The sequence below is a fragment of the Etheostoma spectabile genome, chromosome 9, assembly GCF_008692095.1.
Source record: "Etheostoma spectabile isolate EspeVRDwgs_2016 chromosome 9, UIUC_Espe_1.0, whole genome shotgun sequence".
Classification (NCBI taxonomy): domain Eukaryota; kingdom Metazoa; phylum Chordata; class Actinopteri; order Perciformes; family Percidae; genus Etheostoma; species Etheostoma spectabile.
In genome coordinates, this window is record NC_045741.1 from 37,867,057 (window position 1) to 37,885,925 (window position 18,869).

General features: G+C 41.9%; 1 protein-coding gene and 1 long non-coding RNA gene across 3 annotated transcripts in view; one reads left to right on the forward strand and one right to left on the reverse strand.

Annotated features, from left to right (window-relative positions):
* Window positions 1–18,869, forward strand: part of ncanb (neurocan b) — a 141,716-nt gene that overhangs the window by 11,518 nt on the left and 111,329 nt on the right. The window lies entirely within an intron of this gene.
* On the reverse strand, window positions 10,760–13,017 carry LOC116695912 (uncharacterized). Its single transcript, XR_004333583.1, has 3 exons — window positions 12,921–13,017; window positions 11,106–11,241; window positions 10,760–10,915 (listed from the first exon to the last, which is right to left on the reverse strand). It is a non-coding gene; the product is annotated as an uncharacterized LOC116695912 (long non-coding RNA).

Here is an 18,869-nt window from a genome sequence, read left to right on the forward strand (position 1 = left end):
ATGGTGGGAAAAACCGGAGCACCCGGAGGAAACCCATGGATACACGGCAGAACATGCAAACTCCTCACGGAAAGGTCCGGAACAACCTGGATTCTAACCCATTCAAACCCTCTTGCTGTGAGCCGGAAGTGCTAATCACTGAGCCACCGTGCTGCCCTAATAATGTATGTAATGAATGTGTGTGCCTGGGCTGATTGACACACAGTTAGACACCCCCCCTGGCCCTGATTGGTGCATCTGAACAGGGAGCTGTGGATTTTTGCAAATTGCACTACAGGTTGTAACTGGAGCCAGAGCCTGATTCTTTTTTTTTTTTAAATCACCTGCTTCATGTAGTTCTACTCAAATGTAGGGTTGGTTTCAGCAAATACAATAGAAAATTACTTTATAAGTCTTGCCTACTGCACTTTAACAAGACATGACAAACAAAGGCTTTTATTTCTTACAAATATCACATATAACACAGTAGAATGTGAGTGCACCAAGAGAATATCCATAACCCCCAATCCCATCTGTCTCTCCTCCCTTCCTTTTCCTGAATCTCAAATCCACTGATGCCATATCACGTGTGTCGTGCCAGCCACCTGTATCATTTTGTGCGGACACACTGCACCACAACACTTTGCACCACCGCTCACACCCTTTTTTCCACCGTGTCTGCCTCAGAGAAGTAGTATTTCCCTTTGCCCCACGGCACATGCAGCTACTGTACCTTCACTTCTTCTCTTGTCAGGTGGTAGCAGGTATTCTTTTGTTGTCCCAGTGGATGACGAAAAACTATTCTTAGGCAGAAGTTGTGCTGCCCATATTTGAACCATTTTTTTTATATTATTAAGATAGATAGAAAGTTATAGTCTGGGAGTTTAGCACACTAAATTCTCATAATGTGCTTATGTTATGTGTCTTAAAAGAATATTTTGCCATTTTGGGAAATACACTTTTTTGGTGTCATGCTCAGACAAATGAGCATATGAAGCTACAGGCAGCAGCTGGGTAGCTTAGCTTAGCATAAAGCCTGAAAACAGGGGGAAACAGCTAGCCTCACTGTCCAAAGATGAACAAATTGATGATATGGCTGTAGCTTCATAGTGTTAATTGTATGTAAAACATGGAGGACGTTTTGAGTTTGCATTAACTGGGAAGCAGGTGAACTCTGATACAAGGTCCAAATAGGTCCCTTTGAGGTTAATAAATAGACAGAATGTACGCCAGATATGAGAGTGGTAACAATCTTCTAGTGTAACTTGGCAAGAACACAAAGTAAGTGCATTTGCCAAAATATTGAATTGTCCTTTTAACATATTGCAAAGTCCTGGTGAAGAAGCACTTCTTTTTCTCTACTTCTACATGTGTCTCTCAACATTTTGCCACTTTGATATTGTGCCACAATGCTCCCTCATTCTCTTTTTGTTAACTGTTACACTGTTATGATATGTTGTGAGCTGATCCTGACACTTTCGCTTCAAAGTTATTGTGCGTGAAGAGTCTGCAGACGGTACTGAGATTGAACTGCTATCAGGAACACATTATCCACACCGCAGGCTGGAAAACATGTCCCCTTTCTTTGTGATATTCTGTTTTTTTTCAGTCAGCGCATCCTTCACTCCTTTTGGCTTTCCTTCTTCCTTTGAGTTCTTCTTTTCCTCCAGCCAATTCACCTGCCATCATTCACCAAACAGCGAGCCATCCCGGCCAGGGCAGAGGAAAGGGGGAGAAAACACAAGAGAGGAGAGAAAACATTTTTGGAAATTTCTAGAAATGTAAATTCAAAGGCAGCTTAACTTGCTTCTTGGTCTCAAAGATATTTGTCCGGTCATCCAAAGTAGATCTTCTATAACCTGAATGAATCTTCAAAACCATTTTGTTTTAAATCAATTGAACATGTATAAAGCAGCTATTTAAGTCAAAATACGTCCCTGGGCTGCCAGCGCTGCATCTGGGGAGAGGCAGGGTATGATGGGACGAGAGGTAGCTCGAACAGTTTGCTGCACTGACAGGACAGCATCCATCAGGGCTCGATGGGCGACGGCAGGTTACCACGTATGAGCCCAGGGAGAGAGCAAGCTGCATAGATAAACACACATTCACAAAATATCACCCCGATATTTAACCCATCATTACTTGCAAAGCAGGATGTTGTTTTTGAGATAATTACAGACTATGTCTATAATTTGCCACAGTTGTTGTAGTGGGACCTTTTATATGATGCATGACTCCTCCGGCAGAACCGCATATCATGGCTGTAAAGTCCCTCTACAGTAGTAATGCACGAGTACTGCCTCTGGTTGGGATGAGATGTGTAATTAGCCGAAGCAGCCTGACAAACTGATGCAGGTGCATGAGAGATGAAGGGCAGCGAGCCAGGAGAGAGGTCAAGAGGAGAGGAGAGGAGAGGAGAGGAGAGGAGAGGAGAGGAGAGGAGAGCATTATTGGAGCCTATAAAATTCAAGGTTAATCCAGTTTTGTGAAATCATATTTCTTTGTTTTGTTTCTTTCTCAATGCAAGAGTCTATATGTAATCTCTCTCTCTCTCTCTCTCCATTTGTGTGATTCAAGTTCATCCTCATCAAGTGTGGATATACAGACCGCTGTAGTATTGAGAATAAATAGCAAGCTGGATGCAAGGCTACAGTATGAATCAGCCAGTTTGTTTGGACCCACAAGAGTCCAGGTGGAAGAGGTGGAGGTTAACATCACCGATCAGGGTAATTAATTGCTCCAATTTAGTCATTATGTGTTGAGTTGGAAGCGAGAGCTGACACCTGCAGGGTCTTTGGATAAATCGCAAAGAAAAAGAGAGAAGGAGAGAGCAGGGAGGGCAGGAAATTGCCTATGTTGTTTTAAACTGTGTATATAAACAATGGATCAAATTGAATAAGTAATAAGTAATGCTACTCTCACTGTAGTAGGTATAGGAGTTATGAAGGTGTGTGTGTGTGGTGTGTGTGTGTGTGTGTGTGTGTGTGTGTGTGTGTGTGTGTGTGTGTGTGTGTGTGTGTGTGAGAAAAGAGATGGGGGGGAGATAGTCTGACAGGCCCCTGGAGTGAGACCTTCACTGGGTCTACTTCTGCGCAGACTCTCATCATTGCTCCCACAGAGAGGGAGGAACGGGGCAGGAAATTGAGAGAGGGGGGGGGACAACAACAGCAAAAGTTGGTAGAACCACATTTATTAACCAATATAAAAACTGATGTGCCATACTTGAAGGTAATGTGACTGTTATTCTGCACAAAGATTTTCACAATAGTGCCATTAATGACAATGTATATGTTTCTATTAGTTCCCGTCATAATATACAGTTTTTCATATTTTTGTGTGCAGGTTTTCAGCGCTGCACAGTAAACAACAGGATATGCTTTTGTGACATTCTTAAGAGATCCTCTTAGTTAGAAGCATCACGTTTGCTAGAAAAACGGGTGATGCCAAACCAATTTATGATGGACAATAACCAAAGGCTGTTCTCACCAGAAAAACAACAGCATTTGCAGTTAGATCACATGTTTTAAATCACTTTAGGTTAAATTACGTTTACATTTTCCTGACAAGTGATGACTTCTGGTCATGCAATGTATGGCTGTCTACTCTTGAGACTCAAAGCAAACAAACATGGTGTTGCTGAAGTACCACAGAACTTCTTGAGGAGGTTGTGGATACTTAACGCGGTTAAAATGCTGAAAGTTAAACGGTCTAAACGGGGTGGCTGTATTTCACTCAGAAATAAGCACCATGCTTGCTCTTGGGGGAATTACTAGAATTGTTCGGACTTTATAAATTATAGAGTGTGGTCTAGACCTACTCTGTCTAAAAAATGACTCGAGATAACTGTTGTTATGATTTGATACTATGAATAAAATTGAATTGAAACAATGGGACGTGCAACAGTCTGCAGCTAAAGACACAGAGTAGCCAAACGGCACCATTGTTATAAAGCAATCGACTGGTGAAATAAGTTATTGTTATTACATTTAAAATACATTATTTAAATTTGACCATGTGACCTTAGCAATAAAGTCTGATTGTGCTCTTACTTTTTAAAACAATATATACTGTATATTTAAAAAGTATTGATATAGCACAGTTATCGAAAAGAACCACAATGATACCTGACCCTTCTTGTAAGGTATGAAGAGAAGAAAAAATAAAGCTAGAAGGGACATTTGGGTTTAATGCTACAGAAGATATTGAGGAGAAGACGTACATATAGAGAAGGAGGGAGAGGTATGGCTAATATAAACAGCCCAATTAGTAGGGTGTCATCCAGAGAAATTGGTACTCCTAGGGTCTCCAGCAATGGCTGGACAATTGGGGTTTTCATGAAACAGATGGTCCGTAGGAACTGCCCTGCATCTCTCTCCCGTCAGGCTCAAAAAAAAGGAGAATGATGGTGTTAACCCTAAATCACCTCCAACTTTCTAAACTTCTGTCCCACTCCTTTGGTCCTTCTGCTCTTCCTCCTTCCATTTTCTATCCTACTTCTTCTACTCTCTCCATCACGGTGCTCCTGAAGCTCCTTTGCCGGCTCACGTGGCTCCATAAAACCCTGTGTTTCCTCTTGTCTTCCAGCACTGAGTAATTACTTTACAGGCTGGAGAAGGTTACGTTGGCACGCCAGCACTCTTTCTCTCTTCTGATATTCAAATGAGCGGCTGCGTCCGCGACCTCGTTTGTCATCAGTTCAATGGTGTGTTTTTGTGTGTGTGTGTGTGTGTGTTTGTGTGTGTGTGTGTGTGGTGTGTGTGTGTGTGTGTGTGTGTGTGTGTGTGTGTGTGTGTGTGTGTGTGTGTGTGTGCGCGCGCGCGCGCGCGTGTGCATATGGCGTCTAATCTCTTATTTAGAGTATCACACAGGAAAGACATTAACATCGGTCAGGTGAAAAATTAGAACCGGGGTTGATTAATTCCTGGCAAAAAGGGAATTAAAGGGCGCTTCCCCGCCATCGTCTCTGTTGCAGGATTTACCTGCAGTGTGATTGAAGGTGGCTGCTCTGTGCTGCCACTGTCATTAATAATCACCAGCCTTCAGGAAGATTCATGCTGCCATGATCGAGTTGGTTCAAAACACTTAGCCATTACACATGACACCGAGGGCTTGATATATGACAGGCTAATAGCTCTGCACTCCAGCAACAATGCTGTGGAACAACAATAAGGACCATTACGCTTTTATCAAACAAGATTAGGAGAGCAAGTTACATTAAATAGCAGCTTGTCATAAAGCTGAATAAAAATTGAGCGACTGTTATGCACAAGTAAAAGATAGGTCTCTTTTTTCATTTGTTTTGTTGAAATTGTTTTATCTTAGGAACTCAGCAGCTATGCACTCCTCTCTGTCGGTGTGAAGTGGTATTGGCAAAACACACAGACACTATTGGCTCATCAAGAAAAAAACAGCGTTTCTGAAGGAATTGGTGTAGCTCTGCAATGGTGAAAATTATTTCATTTGGTCCGCTCACAGAGTTAAAATTATAATCCCCCTTCTCCACTTATTCTCTTGAGCATGGCGAAATATTGTAAATGTGATCAAATTTACAGGCTGCTAACACTGTTCTCCACTGTAAATCAGGTACATATGCTTCCAATAAAGCAGCAGTAGAAACTAACTCGCTTTATTACTTCACATTCAGACCGGAGCACCTTCATATTTTCGACTGACTTCACTTCTGAAGGTGAATTCAGTGGAGATGAATAAGCACTTCATGGTTGCCTCTAATTTTCCCTGGTCAAGTGTTAGGCTACGGGTGCTAATCTGTTTCATTAAATTAACTCGGGTGATAAGGCCACCATTGGGAAATTGTGCCTGAAAGAGGAGTGTGACAATGTGAGACATCGAAACACATGGAGACTTTGCATGTGTGCACATTGCAGAGGAAGCATCCGTGATCCAAGAGCTGTCAATTACCAATAGACACGATAGAGCCGAGCTGATCAAAGGCCTGCCTTATGTAGTCTGGCCTCCTTTGTTCCTGTCTCAAGAGATGGGGGGGGGGGTTCACATGTGAGGAGCTTCTCATGATTACCTCCACACACACACACACACACACACACACACACACACACACACACACACACACCACACACCACACACACACACACAGTCCTGTCCAGATCAGAAAGCAAACAGGAATTGAATGCACATGGGTGCACACAAACTTGCACGCACATTCATGAACACATATGTACCGACTCACTCATCCAAACACAAGAATGCCCACTGATTCATCACGACACGTGTCCGTCGCACCTGCTCACACACGCAGGTGCACAAAACGCTTCAAACTGTGCAAAAGCGATATCGTGCTTTTCCCCGATGCGGTCCCAGAGAGACCTGCCAGGCCAGAGAGACGATCGCCTTCCCCGAGATTGATTCCGAGGTTTGTTGCTAATTATGTCATGGCGCCGTTTGAACTGTCTGTTCAAATCCAATTATTAGGCAGTTTGTGTAGCTTACAAGATTGGGGCGGCGACGAGGGGACGGGAGGATTGGGAAGCGGAAGGGGAGATAGCATGTCACACTGTGGGGCTGTGACATACTGGTTGAGGATTTCATTGGAGGAAAACCTTTATGCAAGAAGCTGAAAAACACTTGTTTACTTTGAATGTGGGCTATGGTTTATTTGCCTTTCTAGTCACCACATAATCGCGGAAGCTTAAAGAAATAGTTCAACACTTTGGGAAATACACTTATTCACTTCCTGGCAGAGAATTAAAGAGGATGATTGATACCACTTTGATGTGTGTACTTTAAGCCGGTTAGCATAAACACCGAAACGGGAAGAAACAGCTAGCCTGGCTCATAATCCACCTACCAGCGCCTCTAAGGCGCATTAATTGACACGTTATCTCCCATTTGTTTAATCCGGACAAAAAAACTACAATTCCTTTGCTCCCTGAGTTTTACTTCCTTACTGAATTGTTGTTTTAACACTATAGATTAACGAGACAGTGTCAAAGTGTCATACTATAGAGAATGTGTCAAAGTGAGAAGAAGCCTCTGGAGATCTCCATTGTCGATTCAAACGTAAAAATGATGACAGGGTGCAATTTGAAAGACTGTCAACTTCGCAGCAGGGAGTAAAACACATAGCTTGTTTTAAATTGATCCCTCTGGTAGCACTGTGACTAACTCATAATGACATTGCAAAAACAGCCTAAAACTAGCAATCAAGTGCACCACATCCCTCTGTGAAATGCCTTGTTTTGATTTATGGTTGCACAGGTGGTTTCCTGCATGCTCAGTACCTCTCCCACTCTCTCTCTCTCTCTCTCTCACACACACACACACACACACACAAATATATACACACATACACACCTTTAAATTAGTTGTCATGCCTGGACATTGCGAGTTGCCCCATATTCTCAGACAGATAGGGCCAGAGCAGGCACCAGATGAATAAGTAAATAAACCTTGGCCCCAGGCAGATCTCATCAATTCTACTTCTCCCAAATGAACATGCCCGAGAATCGATATACCTAGGGGCTCCCAGTAAGCCTCCATCTCAGACCAGGGAATCGTGCTCGGTCTACGACCGGACTACAGCGCTTTAGCAATTAAGCTGGAAATAGCCAGGCTGCACGTTCGTGCCCCTGACAGCATCTCTTGCTCTCTATGACTCTCTCCCTTATCTCCCGTTATCTTCTCTCTCGCTAAGGTGTGTTAACTCTCCCCGCAGCCGTCCCTCCTCTCTGCATCTCTGCACTCCCACCAGCGTCTCACACCGTCCCCGCCCTCCTTATTTACACTTCAGCGGCACACTCCCTGTTATGCTGCTCCTAACAGGATATTGGAAACATCTGCAGACTTTCATGACTCATTCGCTATTCTAAGCGTGATTATTTATTAAGCACAGAGCATGCTGAAGCTATCAGTGTGCTTGCTTTGTACTCAACATCCCCCCCCCCCACACACACACACACACACACACACCAACACTTCTTTTTTTGTGATGCTCTGAGTGTTTGATATCTTGCGTTTTCATTCTTACACTTTGATTCCTGTTCCTGCACGGTTATCACAGCGCAGTGTCTTCCTCTTCCATGCCATTTTTTTTTATCTTACACTCTCCTTCTCACCCTGTCAAAATCAACTTTTCTTTTCTCTGGCCGCGGTGCGCTCCAATTCCAATTTCTTCTCAATTTATTCATCATACTTTGAAACTCCTCATCTCGTCTCAATTTTAAACTCTTTATTTCTCACCATGAAGTCCAGCTTCTTTCCATGCCCTTCCATCGTTTCCAAAATCTGGTTCTTTTTGTCAAAGATGATGCATTGCCATCGTCTATCACACATCTAACCATCACCCTTCTATCTTGTTTCTCTGTCTCTCCACCTGTTAAATCAGTGTCCTCCTCCTTAGCTCCATTTATAGACTGAGATTACCTCCACCGTTTCAGCCCTGAAATATCTTAATCACGTCTCACTACCCACAACTCACTCATTTACTCTATTAGTATGAGGATCAAGCAAATATGAATTGTGTAGTAGAAATTATAGTTTTTTAAAGCAGAGCTGTAGAATTATGATTAACCTTTTCTTGCAGATTACGTGATCCTAGATAATTAGCTTATTGACTTTATGATTGAAAATCTTTAAAAAAAACATTTTTTTTTACTTTTTTGCCACCATGAAGTTCACATTTGTGGTTACGATGAAACGATGACCGATGAAATGTCTCAACTAATATGGAACAGAAATGTAAAGGAGGAATTGTAATAACGTTGGTGATAACTTTTCATCTAGCACCATAAGATGACATTTTTAATTTGTCGTTTACGACCAAATAGCTGCAATACTAGTGACATACAATACAATACAATACTAAATACCTCTACTAATATCCCAGGAGGGAAACCACAGAAAACAGGAAAGACAATTGGAGAAGATTTACATGTCTCAAGACAACGCATAATAAGAGTAATAAATAGTGTGAACATCAATGACTAGCGGCAATATCAACAAATTCATGCACACCTGCATTACACAATCCTCAGTACAACTACTATCTCAATAGCGTCAATACCATGAGATCATCATCGTCATCCTAACAGTAACAGACGCCGACAATGTTCATTAAAAAACTACACCCCAGCATCATCTGTTAAGATGAAGTTAAGCCTCACACAGGCTATAGCACGGCTCTAGACTCTTAGTCTTGTTTTTACCCTTTAGCAGTTTCATTGTTTTAGCTTCTCTGTCTTTATTTTAAAAAGGCATACAGTTGTTTTAATGAAACACAACTTTTTTTTGTCTCACCGTCTTGTGTAGTTTTGTTGGAGCCAGAGCGTTTCGCCGTTAGCTGTCAGTCAGCCAGTAGCTGTTGCACTGATGGTGGACACAGTCCAGTCTGTCTGGGTCCTCATTGGCTCAGAAGCGTCCTCTCAGGTGGCAGGTGATGGATGAGACTTAGCCACACACATACACCCCATGGACATAGATAAAAACACACCATCTGCCTGTCTGCATTCTGGTGACTTGATTCTTTGTGTGTGTGTGTTTGTGCGTGCGTGCGTGCGTGCGTGTGCGTGTGTGTGTGTGACACCCAGGCCACAGACGCATATGCTTCTCTGTGTGAAATCTGTTTGTGAGATGATTTAATGAGCAATATAAGTGGATTGGATGGAACTTGGAATTTGATGAGCTGAGTTTGGAGAGGAACAAAACACAAACACACAACCGCTGGACTGCGTGTTGTAGTGGTATCTTTAATTACAGACATCTCTAGTTTTCAACATGCTGTCTCTTTTTTGAACCTCCAGTCCCTCATCTCCCAGGCTGCCTCTCAACTTATTTGGGGAAAATACAAGATAAGTTTAAATGAATTTCAAACAGGCAGCTCTCATCCCTTTGTTTATTAGTCTTATGCTTCAGTGTGTGGCAGGAAGGAGGAAGGACGTATCTGCTGTTTAAAGCTCATGCATAATATGTTGCCATTACATTACATGGCTTTGTGATGACTTGACATACACTGCAGAGATGGCAGTGGTAGATAGTTAACCGTTCATGAGTCCATTATGAATTATTCTCCATGTAAAGCATGAAAACAAAATTCCAGCGGCGAGGCCCTAGAGATGTCTATTTGTGTCGGCCGATCATAGATATGCACAGATATCCTTGTTTCACGGAGAATGAAGCCTAAACAACTCAGGTCAAATCAGGTCAAAATACAAAACATTCCCAGCATCCTTAGCAGCACATTGTGTTCTCAACTTAGTACTAATTAGCAAATGCTGCTATGCATACATGTTAAACTCCGATGGTAATCATCCCAATATCATGTGTCAGTGTGAGGATGTTAGCACGCTGAGGTTAGCATTTAGCTTTAAGCACTACTGTACCTACAGGTGTAGCCTCACAGAGCTGCTAGCATGGCTGTAGTCTCCTCCTTGTTGAAATATGACATATGTCATAAACAGTATATAAAGACATGTAAAATAGCCATTATGATTAATTTTGTTCAACGGTTTCACAAAACTCCTCAGATGTGAAAGAAATCTTCAAATAAGATATTTCTATTTCTGTTTTTTACTGTTTGCTTTAAAACATTCATTTGAACATTATCATTTTGTTACATGATAAAACAATATAACCATATCATCATGATGTGATACCACTTCACACAGACATTAAACTATAGAACTGAAGATAGACTTTTCACTACACCCTCCTCTGTAATCTTAAAAAAACAAAACATGACTATATGGATGGAGTGAACACAACACCACCCATATGGTACCATCCTGCTGACCTATAGGCTGCCACAGTATTTATTCGGATGGGGGATGTGGTGCGGAGTTGATTGTGCAGGTTTACTGACCGGCTCCTAGGCCTTTGCTCCTACATGATTCAGTGTCCCAGAATCACCGCCTTTGATTAACTGAGCTGCGAGAATTTACGGTATGCCATACAGCACTGGATCCTGCGGACAGACAAAAGCAGAGAGGGAGACACAATAAAGCAAAGTGAGAGAGTGGAAATGCATAGACACACAGGCTGGAGCGGAGCGACAGAAAAGACACAATGTAGAGAAGAGGCGATAAAAGTGTGAGAGAAGTGTAGAGAGGAAAAACTTGGCTGCCTTCCCAGTGAAATATGTCCTGCATACAGACCTCCTGTAATAAACTGATAACATCCTTTCACCACAAATGTGCACATCTGTAGACAGTGAGTGTGTGTGTGTGGCAAGGGGCGGTCACAGAAGCGGTCATCATGTAATGTCCCCATGCTTTATTGGTGTGTCTTGCTCTGTGTGAAAGATATTGATTAAGAAACAACCACGACAGCGACCGTACCAATATATCTTAAGAGTTGTCACACCCCTTGTAATTGTACCACTCCGGCTTTAACACCCATGGGTGAGCATGGATCCGACAATAATTAACTTTAGTCTTTGTTTACTGTCTTACGGTACATCATTTTATTTCAATTTATATGTTTTTTTTACAGCATCATCAAATTGAATTTTTTTCTCAGTCACGTCCTGCTTTGCTCTGATTTAGAAAACAACAAAATAATGATTTAAATGTCGTGGTGCAGAAAGATTAGCCAATTAATCAATGATGGGAAAGTGACAACAACAAACCTGTTAAACAAAAATGTCAAATGTTGTATTGTTCACTGTTTATAATTTCTAAATGTAAAACATTTAGATAAAAATTTGATCGTAAAAAAACTAGCCGCCAAAACTCCTTCCACCTTAGAAGAGGTAAGGATATACAACTTTTCTCTGTTTTATTTCGTTGGACTATGGTTAAAAAAAGAAACCTTTGGAGATGTCACCGTGGACTTTGGAAGCATTTTCCCGTTTTATAGTATTATATGAATTAAAAAATGATTCACTAATAAAAATAAAAATAAAAAAGATAATTAGAGCCCGACAACGAATATTTGGTTAATAAAAAATCTGATATTCAGATATGCCGACATATATATATAAAAAGAAAATCCAGAAACGCGTAAAAAAACATAAACAGATTTCCCTAACATTAGTTATTTGTAGTTATTTATGAGTTCTCACTAAAATAATATGATAACATCAAAAAAAAAGGAACATTAAAATATGGTAAAGTTCGGGTAAATAAAATGCATAACAAAATAAAAACTTAAGTTATGAAACTTAAATTCCTTTGAACAAAAACACATTAACAAAAAAAATAATCAGTGTTGCCAACAGGGAAGTAGAGTGCCCTTGACCGTCCGTTTTTATTTTATTTTTTTAAATATTCATTTATCAGAATCATTTGGTTGTCACTATAAATGATTCTGATGAAGGAATATTTATCGGCCGTTATAAATGCCGATACCGATAGTTTGGGAGATGCCTAATGTCGGCCCGCCGATATATTGGTCGGGTCTAGAATAATTTGATTAATACAGTAATCATCATCCTTAAGACATTCAACCATGCAAAAGGATGCTGTGCCGAGACTGAACAGCAAAGCACAGAGCATCCTACATCAAGTTATTGTCCTACATCCAAATCCACTTAAACGTATGCATGGACGAAGACAGCCTGTGTCCGTATGAACCATGAAGCTGTTGTGTACACGGCGCCCAAACCATTTTTTCCCTCTACACTCGTCTCAAGCCACATTTACATTCCAGGTGAAGACGAGCAGGCAGCCAAGAGGACCTTGATGTGCCGAGAACAAGTTTAACGTTTGCCACCGTCTAAAGTGGCTTTGCAACCCGCAAATGAGGAGTCTTAGACAGTTGAAAATTGCCTCGCCACCCTCCCTGCACGTAAAAAGTCGGTCATCTCATTTTTCAGAGGAATCTCTCGCTCCTCCCTCCTTCTCTCTATCCCTTCACCGTGCCCCTTCCCTTCCCTTTTCTCGGTGAAGCATTTTACTCTTTTCTGTATCATTTTCTTTCTCTTTCTATCTTGCCTGTTTTTATTCACATGTAGTGTAGGGTGAGCTCACCTTTTCTGGTCACAGAGAGCAAGGTAATATGTTTTACAGAAAGGAGTGGGTGACGCTCCGCTTCCAGCTGACTTTAATAGGATGCCTGGCTGCATTGGCTTCTGGCTGGTGGGCGGTATTGTATGAATAAGGGAGACTTGGGAGGCTTTCAGCTGTAAGTAATGGGTTTCTATATAGTTCTGGGCAGCCCTGGAGCTTATTCCCACTCTGCACCATCAGGGTGCTCAGCAATGTCACACCTGCTTTGTATGGTGGCTCTTGGTCAGCGCCTCTCTCTCTCTCTCTCTCTCTCTCTCTCTTCTCTCTCTCTCTCTCTCTCTCTCTTCCCTTTGCCATTTGGACCATCATGTTAAGTTAATGTTGAAGAATTAAATCCGGAAAACATCTGAATCCAACACGTAGTCCACCACAAGCACTTAATATATGCAGTGTGCCTGCAGGCTGTGCAGCGAAACACTTAAATGTAATTGACAGCTTTTTAGCTCCATAGTGATAACGCCGGAACAAGCAGTCTCATCCTTACTTTCATTCCATTATTCCTTCCTTCCTTACTTCCTCCCTTTACTCCCTCCATCCGTCTTTGCCCAGCTCCTGATTAACTGCACCTTTTCACGCGAGCCTAAGTAGCTCCTCATTCATCTACAACAGAGCGTATTAATAATAATCTGCATTTGTGTAGCACCTTTCAAAATAACAATTACCAAGTGCTTTGCCTAAAATAAAATGCATCAAAAAAAGAAGTCCTATGAAATAAAATGACTTTAGTGAATGCAAATGGTCTAAAAAAATTAGGTGTGTCTTGAATTGAGGTTTGTGCAAAGATGTACACTATGCACCAATGAGTAGATACCATGTGCTCAGCAATCACACGAGCATCTGCCCATGTCATTCACGCTTCATTCACACTCTAAGTGCACAAGCACATTTGCATTCCCGTAAGTATTTTGTATGTTGCATATTCAATTTTCTTAATATCGCAGACTTTTATATTACTATTATAATGCAGAGCAAGTTCTCCTCCCTCATCTGCATCTTCGTCAGCCTCACAAGCAAGAAGGAAAATGTTATTTCCTGTGTGTGTGTGTGTGTGTGTGTGTGTGTGTGTGTGTGTGTGCATGTGAGAGATGGAATAAAACTGTCTCTGGCTTACGCTCTGTGTTTGAGCCCATATGGTGGGCTCTGAATCTGATGGCAATATCTTCTTTTGTTGGGAGCCTTGCCATTTCCCCTCACACTGGTCTACCAGCTCCCATTCCCTTCCAAGCATATACATACAGTGACAGGTCTTTGCAAAGCATCAGGGGAAATTTATGGCTGCTTAAGATTCAAGTTCCCCCCTTACCCACTCAGGCTTGGCATTTGAGTGGGGCTGAAATAAGCTTTGGCTTTTCTTCGTACCTCTTCCTGTTTCTCAGTCAGTATCTCTTTTCACGCTCTCTTAGCCTCACCACCTGTTTTCCTCCCTATTTTCTCTCTCTCACTACCTTTGTCTTCACTTCTCTAGCCCCTCTTAATTCCTCTCTCTGTATGGATTGTAATTGAGTAGATCAGCGAGTTATCAGTGACTCAAAAGGCCTGCGGTGTTCTGCTGTTCCACCTCATACAGGTTTTATAAGCTAGAATGTAGCCGCCCACTCAGCCATTTCTTTTTTCATTTAAGTGCTTTTTTACTGTACAGTAACTCCCAAGCAACACAAGAAACCACACCAGGATGCTCTAAGACAGGTGCAAACACAGAACCGGCCCTGATGGTGCAGAAAATGTGAACTGCTAAAGCCATTTATGTATAACACAGTGTGACAGGTTCTAAAATCTTGGTAATATCCTTGCAAAAGATTGTCACTCAAAGGTTAGACTCATTTTTCATTCCAAGGGACTTGGACACAGACACTCCCCCTGTGAAACCAGCACAGTTGTGTGTATGAAAGTGTGTGTGCATGTGTGTGCTGCAGGAACAACAGCAGTGTGCAGTGATGGAGTGACAGACAGCCGACCTGAGTGATTAATGAGCCCTCTTAATAATGTGCCATGGTGAGGAAAGAGTGACAGGACAATTTGAAACAAACAAAGAAAAGGAAAGGAAAGAACAGAAAGAAAAACACAAGAAATTACAAGTCATGGATCCAGATGTTGGCAGACGCAATTTGGCAGCTACATTTTTTCCAAATATAGATAGAATGAGGTAAAAGGTGAGGTTGAGATGACAGATTGGATGGACCAGATTTTTCCATGAAAGGCGGAGGTGGGTCCTGCAGAGGACTTTGAAATGGGTCAGCTTGGCATTTGTTTTAGCTCATATCTGTCTTTTTGTCCACCTGTAACCGTCTAGCTGTCTGTCTCCCAGTCTTGTCTGCCACATCTACAGTATCAGTGACAGACTGGATAGGGAACAGTGCACTCATCCGACATGTTGAGATCTGGCTGGATCTTTGCAGCTGGTACACACGCAGCAGGAGTGCTCACACTGACTCTCAGTGGGAGATCATGCAGGTGCGGCTGGGGGAGTTTGTTTATAAAACAGCACTTTTGGGTTGAAGTGGATGAAAATTGACTGTGCAGTGCCCCACCCACCTAATCTACTGTTGCACGGCCAGTTCTGTCATGGCACATATGCAGTTTTACAATAGTAACGGTGTCAAATTGACCACTTTAAATTCTTAGTCATTTGAAAAATACCGGGTCTTAAAAACAAAGCAGGCTTTTCATTTCTAGAGATGACCATGGAGTTGGTCGACTGAAATTGCAAGTGTCGCTAGCAGATTTAATCAGCTGTTGCTAGTTAGGATAATCAAATGCTAATGCTTGAACTCTGTGAGATGGCTTTAAACTCATTACCTTCCACAGCAGCTGGATTCTCGCAATAACACAAAATCATGCGAGAATCGCTGGATAACATATACGAAAGTCCATCTTGTCAGGCTTTAAGTAATGCGTTTGTGTATGGTTTACCAGCTCATAGAACCAATCAGTATCTGGTGAGGAGCTACTGGGAGCAACCGGCGTGGTTTAGGTGTGTGTAAGGTGGCAGCAACTATTCGTTAAAAACAACAAAGATAGACAGATGGTTCATCCAATCATTTGCCGTGTATTTTTTGAAAGTGCCTGCCCTTTTCCAAACTGTTTCCAATGACGGCTACTCAGATGGTTTTATGTTAACAAACCATCTGGCACGTCAGGTTAGAAAACTCTGCCTCCAGCTGACTTTGTAATATAGAAAACTCTGCCTCCAGCTGACTTTGTAATATAGAAAACTCTGCCTCCAGCTGACTTTGTAATATAGAAAACTCTGCCTCCAGCTGACTTTGTAATATAGAAAACTCTGCCTCCAACTGACTTTGTAATATAGAAAACTCTGCCTCCAACTGACTTTGTAATATTTCCAGATGATTTGGGCTCACGCACATGATGGCTACACACATGAGGAAATTATATAATGGGGAAAACAAGTTTTGAGTTGCTGGTGTGTAAATACAGAAAAGGGCGGAGCCACTACTGGCATCTTGGCTTCCACATACCTGTTATTGGTATTGGAGGTATTGTTTTAGTTATTAGTAAGCTAGTTAGCCAGGTATGCTAATATGCACATCTTGCATTAAAGCACACAAACACACAGTTGAATCCATTCCTTACACTGTCGCTGGTGTTTTTGTTATTCTAAAGGCAATAAAGACACCGCCTTCCAAATTCATGAGACACAAAGTATTGCTCTTACATTACAGCCCCTTACACACTGCACCAGCGTTGTGAAATAATTCAAATCTTGACAGGCCTGCTGTGCCTTGTTATAAATGCTAAGCTATGATTGGGCATTCACTGTTCAGGGACAGGGTTTATTGATGATCCAAAACCTGTCCGTACTGTATATATCTAATGGAAAATGCGTTGGACTTGGGCTTTGGATCAACAGGCTATTGTGTCAGCAGCTGAATGTGTAGAGGAAGAAGAAACTTTACTACTTACACATACCAGGGGTTTCCCTGCTATTGTAAGACTTAGGCACTGTACGATTGTATAGTTCAATGTAGTGAAATTCAGTCCCTGCATTTATCCCAGCAGTGGAGAGCAACATACAGCGTCCGGGAAGCAAGTTGGGGTTCAGTGTCTTGCTCAGGGACACTTTGACATGTAGCCGGAGGAACCTGGGATCCAACCTGGCTCCCGGTTGACCCGCTCTACCTTTGACCCACAGCCAGCCATGTCAGGGTTTACTCAAATGAGCTGATGTCACTGACAGCATGTTGCCTGTCCCTTGGCATGACACACACACACACACACACACACACACACACACACACACACATACACTAAAACCATAAGAAAAAAGGGGAAGAAGGACTCAGGACTGGTGGAACTGCTTATTCTGTTGCACTTTTAATTTACTACAGTACACACAATGTAAGAGGAGGCAAAATAAAGCACTGGAGAAATAAGAGTGAGCAATCAATAGCAGAGTAACTGGGCTAGAGAGAGATGATGGGTGCAGAAAATAAAAGGATGTAGTGTAATAGCATGGTCATAGTAAACACAGCTCCGGGCCTGGGAGCATAAATGAGTAGCGGCTATTAATGACCTGAAGAGAGAATAAGAAGATATGAAAAACTTAAACTAACTAATATGATCACTGCATGCAGTTTGTATTAGCACATTCTTATTTGTTATATAGTGATTTATGAAAGTTGCAGTTTAACACCCAAAATGCCATTTGGCTTCATTTTTAATAAACCAGATTTTACTTGATAGCGTGATATTATGTCTGTTCTCGGCGTCTCCTCACTAATTAGGGCTGCTCAAATGAATTTCATAATGTGAATCATTTGTCAGAGAGCCCCCCCGGTCTGTTGTAAAATAGTCATATTCATATAATAATACTCATTCCCCATCAAAAGCAACACATTAAAAAGGCTTCAGCTACAAAGGTTTACAAATGTAGTCTTGTCGTAAAAATAAGCTTAATATCCCAAATACAGACGTTGAAAACATTTCTACGGAAGCATTGTAAAAGCAACCGATTCAAACTGTTTACAAAAGGAGACTGTACACAGAGCTTTTAGATTTTTGAATGCATTTTTCTGACATTTCCTTTGAGGATGCCAAGCATGCTATAAGAGACTTTTGCTTCTTGAGTTATGTGTTGTCCGCTTTAGCCTTTGTCAGTGTAGTCTCGCTTTGCCAGACCATCCTCCACAGTGCTGCGGAGGAGGGTTTGAAGAATCCTCACAGCATTCTGGGATGGTAGGACAACTTGCTCTGGTTTATTGGCATTTCTTTAAACCAATTACAATCTTCATGCACTGGGAAAAGCCACGGTGCTGCTGCAAAATAACCTTGGGAAGGAACTTGTTTTGGAACACGTATACATTCAAAAGTTGTTTTAGTCATACAACAAAAAACTCAGACTGGACAGATCGGTCTAGATACCTCTCTGGATTTAACCTGCAGAGATCTGAGGAGCATTCCTAAGAAATCCACCAACGTTAAAAATTCCAACACAAACAAAACGGAAGGTACGGGGCATCCGGCTGAAATTAGTGCAATCCCGCAGAATTTCCGATGGCAACGGTGGGCTAAAGGAAAAGAAGCGAGCGTGTGACCGGGAGGTTGCCGGTTCAATCCCTTTACCAACAGGATAAAATCTGGGTGGGGAAAGTGAAAGAGCAGCATTTGTCCCTCCTTCATTACCACCACTGAGATGCCCTTGAGCAAAACCCTTAACCCCAACCTGAGCTCCAGTGGAGCTGCTCAGTGGTCAGCAGATCAGACTGTGGCTGTACTGGGCAGCTTCCAGGTAGGAATGTGGAACTGTGTGAATGAGACAGGTTGTCGTTCCAAATCAGAATATGTTCTCTATCTACTTACCTGGATAAATAAATAAATAAATAAAAATGTAAGAAATCCCGGAAGCTGAGCATTGTGAATATAAACTACAGTAATGTTAACATTAAGTGGCAG